Consider the following 9,316-nt stretch of genomic DNA (forward strand, 5'->3'; position numbering starts at 1 on the left):
AAATTGGCTGGGCTTGGTGGCTCAGCCTGTAATCCCAGCACTTTGGGAGGCCAAGGCGAGTAGACTGCCTGAGTCTGCGGTTTCGAGACCAGCCCAGGGAACTTGGCACGACCTTGTCTCTACAATAAATAAAAATTTAGCCAGATATAGTAGCACACGTCTGTAGTTCCGGCTACTTGGAAGGCTGAGGTGGAAGAATCAAATCACCTGAGCCCAGCAGGTTGAAGCCGTGGGTGGTAGCTGTGACCATGCCATTGCACCCTAGCCTGGGTGACAGAGTGAGACTCCAACTCAAAAAAAAAAAAAAGTCAAGTCGACAGGGATAAGTAGATGACTAACTTCACTTATCAAGTAGGAAACCCCATTACTTTAATGCCCATGATTATGCCATTGAAGTCTTCTGAGATATTGAACAGACACACACCAAAGAATTACCCTTTCTCAAGTAAAAATATAGAAAACTGTACATGAATGGTCTCGCCAGGTGATCAAGAAGGCAAATCCTATGGCCTAAAGAACTTGAAACCCCAGGTTTTGAACACTATAGCCATTCATTACATATAAAATTTGCTTCTTTTCTTCATTTCTGTTTTACTACCTCACACTGATCACTGAAAACTGAAGACTGCTGTTCTTTCTTAGGACCTCTTCCTTAACAGCACATTAAAAGTAGAAAGACAGCCTGGGCAATTTGGTGAGACCTCATCTCTACAATAAATCACAAAAACTAGCTGGGTGTGGTGGTGTGTGTCTGTAGTTCCAACCACTTGGAAGGCTGGGGTAGAAGGATCACCTAAGCCCAGCAGGTCAAGAGTGAGACTCCAACTCCAAAAAAAATAAATAAATAAAACTGCTATGAGAAAACTAACCCATGCAAAAAGTATACATAAACCACAGTCACAAGAAGACACAGGACTGTTTTACACCTGGTTAATTTTCTGCAGTCACTTTAGTGCTCCAAGGCAAAGGTATTGAGAATATCGGAATTTTCTTTTTTTGTTTCCTTTTTTTTTTTTTGAATTGGAGTCTCACTCTGTTGCCCAGACTGGAGTGCAGTGGCCGCTCCCAGCCACCGCAGCCTCGACCTGCTGGGCTCTGGTGATTCTTCCGCCTCAGTCTTCCGAGTAGCCGGAATTACAGGCGCACGCTACCACGCCCGGCTAATTTTTTGATTTTATTGTAGAGATGAGGTCTCGCCTGCCCAGGCGGGTCTCGAACCCGCGGGGTTCAGGCAATCCACTCACCTCAGCCTCCCAAAGGTGCGGGATTACAGGCTGAGCAACCAAGCCCGGCTGAACATTGGGATTTTCAAGGAGATATGTTGGTACTGGTCCTGAACCTGTTGTTATTGAGCTATTCAATTCTCAATGCCCAAATTCCTGCCTGTTAACTGCCTTTGAACAGCCCTCAAAATATATATTTTTCAACTTGAAAAAAGTTAGAAAGTTTTTTTTTTTGGAGTCTCACTCTTGTCACCCAAGCTGGAGTATAGTGGCACACTCCTGGCCATCAGTCTTGACCTGCTGGGCTCAGGTGATCCTTCCACCTCAGCCTTCCAAGTAGCCAGAAAACTACAGGCACGTGCCACCATGTCTGGCTAATTTTCTTTTTCTTTTTTTTTTTTTTAGTTGAAGTCTCACTTCTTTGCCCAGGCTGCAGTGCAGTGGCACACACGCTCACGGCCACCCCAGTGTCGACCTACAGGCCTCCGAGGATCCTTCCACTTCAGCCTTCCAAGTAGCCAGAACTACAGGAGGGCGCTATCACACCCAGCTAATTTTTTATTTATTGTAGAGACGAGGTCTTGCCAAGTTGCCTGGTTTCAATACCTGTGGGCTCAGGCAATCCACTTGCCTTGGTCTCCCTAAATGCTGGGATTACAGGCTGAGCCACCAGGCCCCGCCCAAAAATAAAGTTTTATTACAACACAGCCTTGCTAAACCAGGCTCGGTGGCTCAGCCTGTAATCCCGCACCTTGGGAGGCTGAGGTGAGTGGATTGCCTGAGCCCACAGGTTCGAGACCCGCCTGGGTAACTTGGCAAGACATCATCTCTACAATACATCAAAAAACTAGCCGCACGCCTTTAGTTCCAGCTACTTGGAAGGCTGAGGCGGAAGGATCATCGGAGTCCAGCAAGTTAAGGATATGGTGGCCGGAAGCAGCCACTGCACTCCAGTCTGGGTGACAGAGTGAGACTGCAACTCAAAACAAAAAACAACAAAAAAAACAAGAAACCGATTTTGACTGGGCATGGTGGCTCACACCTGTAATCCCAGCACTTTGGGAGGTTAGAGAATCGCCTGAGCTCAAGAGTTTGAGACCAGCCTGGGCAATATAGTGAGTGCCTGTACAAAAAGTACAAAAAATTTGTCAGGCGTGGTAGCTTGAGCCTCAGAGGTTGAGGCTGCAGGTAAGGCGGGGCTGCACAGCTGCACTCCAGCCTGGGTGACAGTGAGACACCTTGACTCAAAAAGAAAAAAACAAGAAAATAATTTTATTTACTTTTTATCAATTTATATAGCCACATGTTGCACATAGCTACTGCATAGCAGAGCTCTAGAAATAAGGGCTGGGCTCTAGATTTCAAGAATTCACAAATTCTGATACTCTCCACATGTTTTTGAAACAGTTTAAGTCTTCCCACCACCTGAGCTGTAGAAATTTAGTTAGGACCTACGTGATAAAATAACGACATACGTTACTTATTATCTTGGTGTCATACAGGGCTGCCAGACATCTGAGGTCCTAATGGAGGCAGGTTTCTCATTCAGATGAAAGAATCTAGGATTCAAAAAGGTAAAGAATGACAGGCTGTCCCTAAGATAGGGTCCTTTCCTAATAGAAAAAGACTGTTTGCACCCAGACTAGGACCAACTCCACAGGAAGAGTTATTCCACTCTCAGAGGTACAAAACACTGCCCAAAGGTACTTGTCCACAACACCAAAACAGCGCTTGGAGCCAAACCTCAACAAAGACAGTGCTTACTCTTCCAACAGTGTAACACCATCACAGGCATCACACTAGCCTGGACAGCTGACAACCATTGGATGATTCTGCAACAGTTTTCTCATTATTTGTTTTACATACCTACATACCCAGGTACAAGACATGAATACAGGTACCACTATCAGTTGAATGCTGACTGCAAAACAGGTGTTGAGGCACTAATGCAGACTCTGCTGCCAAACCCTTTAAACAAATGGGAACCCCTTTCCTGAGTAGCTTTGTGCAACATTCAGAGAGTTCCTACCATATGCCAGGATTCCTGTGATGTGAATCTAGCAGTGAACAACACAACATACACTATCCTTCCCTTGGAGGAAGGTATAAATATTGGTAAACTCACCTCCCGATTGTTTCTTGATGAATATCAACCAGCCAACAGGACTGGCACAGAGGAGGTGGTCAATGTTGGAAAAAATAGGGATATGTACCTGAAAACTCCACATGCAAACTGTCACCTGCCACTATTCCTTTCTTCAGATGGATGAAGGAAGCCCTACTTTCACGTCATCCTGAAAAGGAAGTCAAGCAAATAAGCTTTAGTGACTTACTTACAGAATGGTGACTGTAATAAGTAACAATACATTGAGTATCTAAAAGTTGCTAGAAGAGATATTAAATGTTTTTGCCAAAAAATGATAAGTATATGAGGTGATAGATTTGTTAATTAACATGATTAAATAATTCAACAATAAACATCATATATAACACTGGCTAGGAACAAAGGCTCACACCTATAATCCCAGTACTTTTGGAGGCCAAGATGGGAGAACCACTTAAACCCAAGAGTTTGAGACCAGCCTGGGCAACATAGTGAGACCTTGTCTCTGCAAAAAATTAGCTGGGCACAGCAGCCTGTGCTTGTAGTCCCTGCTACTCAGGAGGCTGAGGTGGAAGGATTGCCTGAGACTAGGAGGTTGAGGCTGCAGTGAGCCTAGGTAACAATGTGAGATTCTATCTCAAAATAGAAAAAAAAAAAAATCACATTGTGCCCCATAAATATATAATATATATATAATTATTGTCAATAAAGAAAAAATGGGCCAGGCTCAGTGGCTCAGTCTATAATCCCAGCACTTCAGGAGGCTGAGGTGAGTGGATTGTCTGAACTTGCGGGTTCAAGATCAGCCCAGGCAACTTAGCAAGACCTTGTCTCTAGACTAAATAAAAAATTAGCTGGGTGTGGTAGGGCGCACCTATAGTTCTGGCTACTTGGAAGGCTAAGGCGGAAGGACTACCAGAGCCCAGCAGTTCAACACAGGAGTGGTCCTGAGTGTGCCACTGCACTCCAGCCTGGACAACAGAGTAAGATTCCAACTCAAAAAAGAAAAGAAAAAATGGAAGGCAAAGGTGGATCACTTGAGGCCAACAGCCCGACACCAGCCTGGGTCACATAATGAGCCTTGCCTCTACAAAAACTTTTATATGTATTTTTAAAAACGAATTAATAAGGGTAGATTTATTAAAGGGAAGATACGTTGTGAAGGGTGCAATGGGCCAGAGAGCAGTAAGCCTCTACAAAAAATTTTTAAAAATTAGTAAGGCGTGTTGGCTTATGCCTGTAGTCCCAGCCCTTGGGGAGGCTGAGATGAGAGGACTGCTTAAGTCTAGGAATTCCAGGCTGTAGTGAGTTATCATCTTGGCACTGCAGTCTAGCCTGGAGACCCTGTTTCTTTTTTTTCTTTGAGTTGGAGTCTTACTCTGTCGCCCAGACTGGAGTGCAGTGGCCACTCCCGGCCACCGCCGCCTCGACCTGCCAGGCTCCGGCGATCCTTCCGCCTCAGCCTTCCAAGTAGCTGGAACTACAGGCGCGCGCTACCACACCCGGCTAATTTTTTTTTTTTAATTGTAGAGATGAGGTCTCGCCACGTTGCCCAGGTGGGTTGTGAAGAGACCCTGTTTCAAAGAAAAAAAAAAGATAAGCAGCACGAATTTCAATGTTCAGCACCCCTAACTCAGCAGCTAAGTCCCCTTATCCTTAGAGATAGAAACAAGATGCTATCTGCCATTTATGATTTACTCTAGTTTCTATATACTCAATTATTATTTTGTTTTCCATCATCTGCCTTTTTCCTGCCTATGAGTATCATAAAGCTAATCTTCTTCCAAGCCCTACAGATATAACTAGTCTTAAGACCCCATATGTAAAGGGCTATTCACAGTTATCAATTGGGGCGTTCACATAAACCACACAACATTTAGCTCAGAGTCTTTTCAGAGAAAGCCAGCTGATGGAACAAAATAAGCTTTGATAAACAACTACCCTGCCCCCGAACATCTTCAACAGTTCCCTCCTGCGGAAATTAGGATGTCATTTTTCACAGAAGCAGCAACTAAGAGGGATCTCGGCCGGGCTCGGTGGCTCAGTCTGTAATCCCAGCATTTTGGGAGACCGAGGCAAGTGGACTGCCTGAACCCAGCAGGTCTAGGCTGCGGTGGCCGGGTGGCTGGGAGCGTGCCACTGCACTCCAGTCTGGGCGACAGAGTGAGACTCCCAACTCAAATAAAAAAAAAAGAGGCACTGTTTGTCACAAAATTGGCATTCCAAAACAAAATCACTACAAAGCAGATTCAACGTTTACTACTTAATGGGGCAACAATTCAGTGCATTCCTGAAAATCTTGGAGAAACTATCGCAGGCCAGGCAAGGCTAGAGGATTGCCTGAGCCCGCGGGTTTGAGACCAGCCTGGACAACATGGTGAGACCTCATCTCTACAATAAATAAAGCCTGCCAATTGCACTCCAGCCTGAACGGTGGAGTGAGACTCCAACTCAAAAAAAACAAAAAACCAAACAAACAAACAAAAAAACACAAATATACTGTCAGCCCAAAGCAGAAATGAGTATGGTTTAGAGGTAGGTAGGCCTGGTCCCCAGAGTCCCTTAATTGATATTTTTATATTTTATTAAAAAGAATGTTCATAATTTTTAGGCAAATTCACATCACTATTTCCATAACAGGGCATTCCATAGACACCATAGCTATGAAATCCTTCTACAAAGGGATCATAACTAGGCTTTGCAGTAGGGGAATAAGAGCCATGTACTTTGATTTCAGGGAAATTAGCAAAGATTCCATCGACTTCCTTCTTGTATTAGGCCCCTTTTGAGCACTTGGTAAGAAAAAAAATTTTTGCCAGGCTTGGTGGCTCAGCCTGTAATCCCACGCTTTGGGAGGCTGAGGTGAGTGGATTGCCAAAGCCCGCGGGTTCGAGACCTGCCTGGGCAACTTGGAGAGACCTCATCTCTACAATAAATAAATTAAAAAACCCAGCCGGGCATGGTAGAGCATGCCTGTAATTCCGGCTACTTGGGAGTGGCCACTGCACTCCAGTCTGGGTGACAAAGTGAGACTCCAACTCAAAAAAAAAAAGAAAAAGAAAAAAAAAATTTTAAGTGTCACTTTTGACCTTTACTTTTCCACCTCTCTCTGGCTTTATTTTTATTTTGTTTCCAAGGTGTGATTCAAGTAACCAGCCAAACTTGTTGGACCAGAACCTCCCAGGAAGGTCTGGATTTGGAGGTTTCTCTCTGTAAATCATGCTCTGGCAGATTTAACCTTAATGAAGAAGCAACTATGCTGGCATCCTGGTATAGTCGACACAGAGTTGGCACGAACCAGACCCAGAATGCCAACCAGCTATACTGGCTGCTGTTCTCCCAGCAGAGTAACACTTGCCTAGGTACAAGGCAACCTAGGCAGCTGCCTACAGCTGGAACCAAGGAGGCCAAAGGGATTCCACTCACCTGGAGTTGCATCTGCCACAGCTGGCCATTCTGGAAACAAAGCACACCAGGTTAGTCAACCAACAGTTAGTGAACACGTGTGAAGCTCAAAAACCCCTTAACTTTGTGAGGTCTGAGCCACAAAAACTATAGCAGGCAATAAAACCAATAGCTTATTCTTGGTTAGCTTTCTTTCCACAGTTCTCATTTGTTTCTTATGTACCACAGCAATCCAAAAGTAGAAAATGAATGGTCTATTCAACAATCACCAAGAAGCTTGGCTCTGTCTTCTAACAGTCAAATGACACTAGGCAAGTAGAGTAACCTCTCTGTATCTCAATCTTCTCATTTGTAGAATGAGGGTATTATTAATGGTACTCTATACATGGGGTGGTTGGGAGGCTTACATGGAATGTAAGTTAAACCCGCAGATGCTATTTGGCATACACTCAGTAAACACTTGAGAAGCTATACATTCCAGGAAAGATGATGATGAATTAGAGTGAGTAGAAAAGGAAAAATTCAGCTGGGCTCCGTGGCTCAGCCTGTAATCCCGTGCTTACAGGCTGAGTGGATTGCCTGAGTCCGCAGGTTCGAGACCCATCTGGGCAGCGAGACCTCATCTCTACAATAAATCAAAAAATCAGCTGGGTGTGGTAGCACTTGCCTGTAATTCCGGCTACTTGGAAGACTGAGGCGGAAGGATCGCCAGAGCCCAGCAGGTTGAGGCTGCAGTGGCCGGGAGCAGCCACTGCACTCTAGTCTGGGCGACAGAGTGAGACTCCAACTCAAAAAAAAAAAAAAAGGAAAAGCTATCCAATGAGAAAAGCATGGGGAAAATGGGAAAGTCTCTAGATAGAGGAGGGCCTCCAATATGGGACTTCTTGAAAGACAATTTAAAAAACAGCACCTAGAAAAATAATTGCAGTAAAAGGTGTGAGGGGAGTTGGAAGCAGTTCGGTTGTCATTCCCACCAAAAACAGTAACTGCTCAAAAGCAATAACCAAAATATCTGTAAAAGTGTTAATAAACTTTCCTATACTCTAGCCACAATTTATATTAGACTGAGTATACCTTTTTTTTAGCCAACCTCAAATTTCACTGTTTCCTCCAATTAATTTAGAGGAACAGGAAAATGAATAGAGAAGGTTCACTTTTCGTCGGGTATAAAAACCAATCTAAAAATACCCCGCCCTTTTTAGGGGGCTTGGGTGGAAGAGGCCGAACCTGTTCTAGCCGGACACTTGTTCCTCACAAACCTTCCCAAGTCCCTGCCCCTGGCGCCAGGAGAATGAGGTTCTAGGTGACTTCCTCGGGGGCAGAACGGATGGAAGCAAACAGGGAAGGACTCTGGGGCTACGGTTTCCCAGGTCTTTCTAGGCTCGGGGTCGCAAGGGAACGAACCCCCATTTCCTCCCGTGCCCCTGCAGAAGCCGCCCCACACTGCCTCTCTTTCCAGGCCCGTCACCCTCCACAGCCTCTCCCCGCAGAGCCTCCACTCACCCGCACGTGCTCGGAGCTCAGCGGAGCCAACCGGCCCGGGCCGAGGCCGCAGGGGAAAGGGCGGCCGGGAGCCGAGGGGGCTCCGCCCCGGGGCGGCCGCCAGGCGGGGCTTCGGTAGGCGGGCTCCACCGGAGCCCCGCCCAGGAAAGGCGGGGTTTGGGGGGAAGGAAAACGCGAGGGCGGTGGTGGAAGTAGGCGTCTTCCGCGCTGGGGAGGAGAGGCTGGGGGCTGAGCGATGGCTACGTTTTCTGGACTGCAACCCGTGTCTTACGAGTAGAAGGGGCCCTAGGTTCGGAGCTGCTAAAGAGAGGAGCTGGTGTGTCCTGGGGGCCGGGCTTCCTTCCTGCCCGCGCCCAGCGGCCCCGGGACGCTGGCTTCTCTCGCACGTGTGGCGCATTTCGGTTGCTGCAGGCCCATCCTCCCACGCTTTGGGCCTCCCACCAGCTCCGCTTCCTGGCTCGCTGCGGCGGCGCTGTCACTCGGCTGATGGATCGCCTACCCACACAGGTCACCTTGGTCCGGTCCTCGGGATCTCTCCAGAGGTTTTTAGTAGGTTAGGCCAGTCACTCCTACCGCCTCACTCTGCAGGACCGCATCCCCGGTGCCCAGCAGTGGGATCCTTTGCTGAGCCGCAGCAGCTCAGAACACTGGCTTTCCCTGTTCGACTTGCCTTGCACTGTGGCACAACCAGCCAGAGTCCTTGGTCTGGACAGACTGCCTGCCTGGTTACCAGGATTTCTTCTCAATGCTAAAGCTTCCTTCCCTCATTAGCTAGAGTCAGTGATTCTGTCCTGCTAAACAGATGTGGAAGCTGGGGCCCAGAGGGAAGACTTACCAGCAGTAATTCCTAAATCCATTCTGTAGTGTCTCAAATTCTAGAGCTCCTTCTTTTTTTTTTGAGTTGGAGTCTCACTCGGTCGCCCAGACTGGAGTGCAGTGGCCACCCCCTGCCACCGCAGCCTCGCCTGCTGGGCTCCGGCGATCCTTCCGCCTCAGCCTTCCGAGTAGCCGGAATTACAGGTGCGCGCTACCACGCCCGGCTGATTTTTTTTTTTTTTTTATTGTAGAGATGAGGTCTCGC

General features: G+C 47.0%; 1 long non-coding RNA gene across 2 annotated transcripts in view; it reads right to left on the reverse strand.

The window, feature by feature from the left end:
- LOC103271355 overlaps window positions 1-8,301 on the reverse strand; it is a 10,456-nt gene extending 2,155 nt beyond the window's left edge. Inside the window, exons 1-4 of one of the 2 annotated variants that reach the window (XR_505043.2) lie at window positions 8,236-8,301; window positions 6,754-6,783; window positions 3,437-3,517; window positions 2,699-2,782 (exon numbers count right to left, since the gene is read on the reverse strand). This is a non-coding gene — a long non-coding RNA (uncharacterized LOC103271355). Of the gene's footprint in view, window positions 1-2,698; window positions 2,783-3,348; window positions 3,518-6,753; window positions 6,784-8,235 lie in introns of both variants that reach the window. The other variant, XR_505044.2, reaches the window with a different exon arrangement.
- Window positions 8,302-9,316: the final 1,015 nt, after the last annotated feature.

Source organism: Carlito syrichta, unplaced genomic scaffold, assembly GCF_000164805.1.
Source record: "Carlito syrichta isolate Samal-C Ts95f unplaced genomic scaffold, Tarsius_syrichta-2.0.1 Scaffold311564, whole genome shotgun sequence".
In the NCBI taxonomy this organism is placed as follows: domain Eukaryota; kingdom Metazoa; phylum Chordata; class Mammalia; order Primates; family Tarsiidae; genus Carlito; species Carlito syrichta.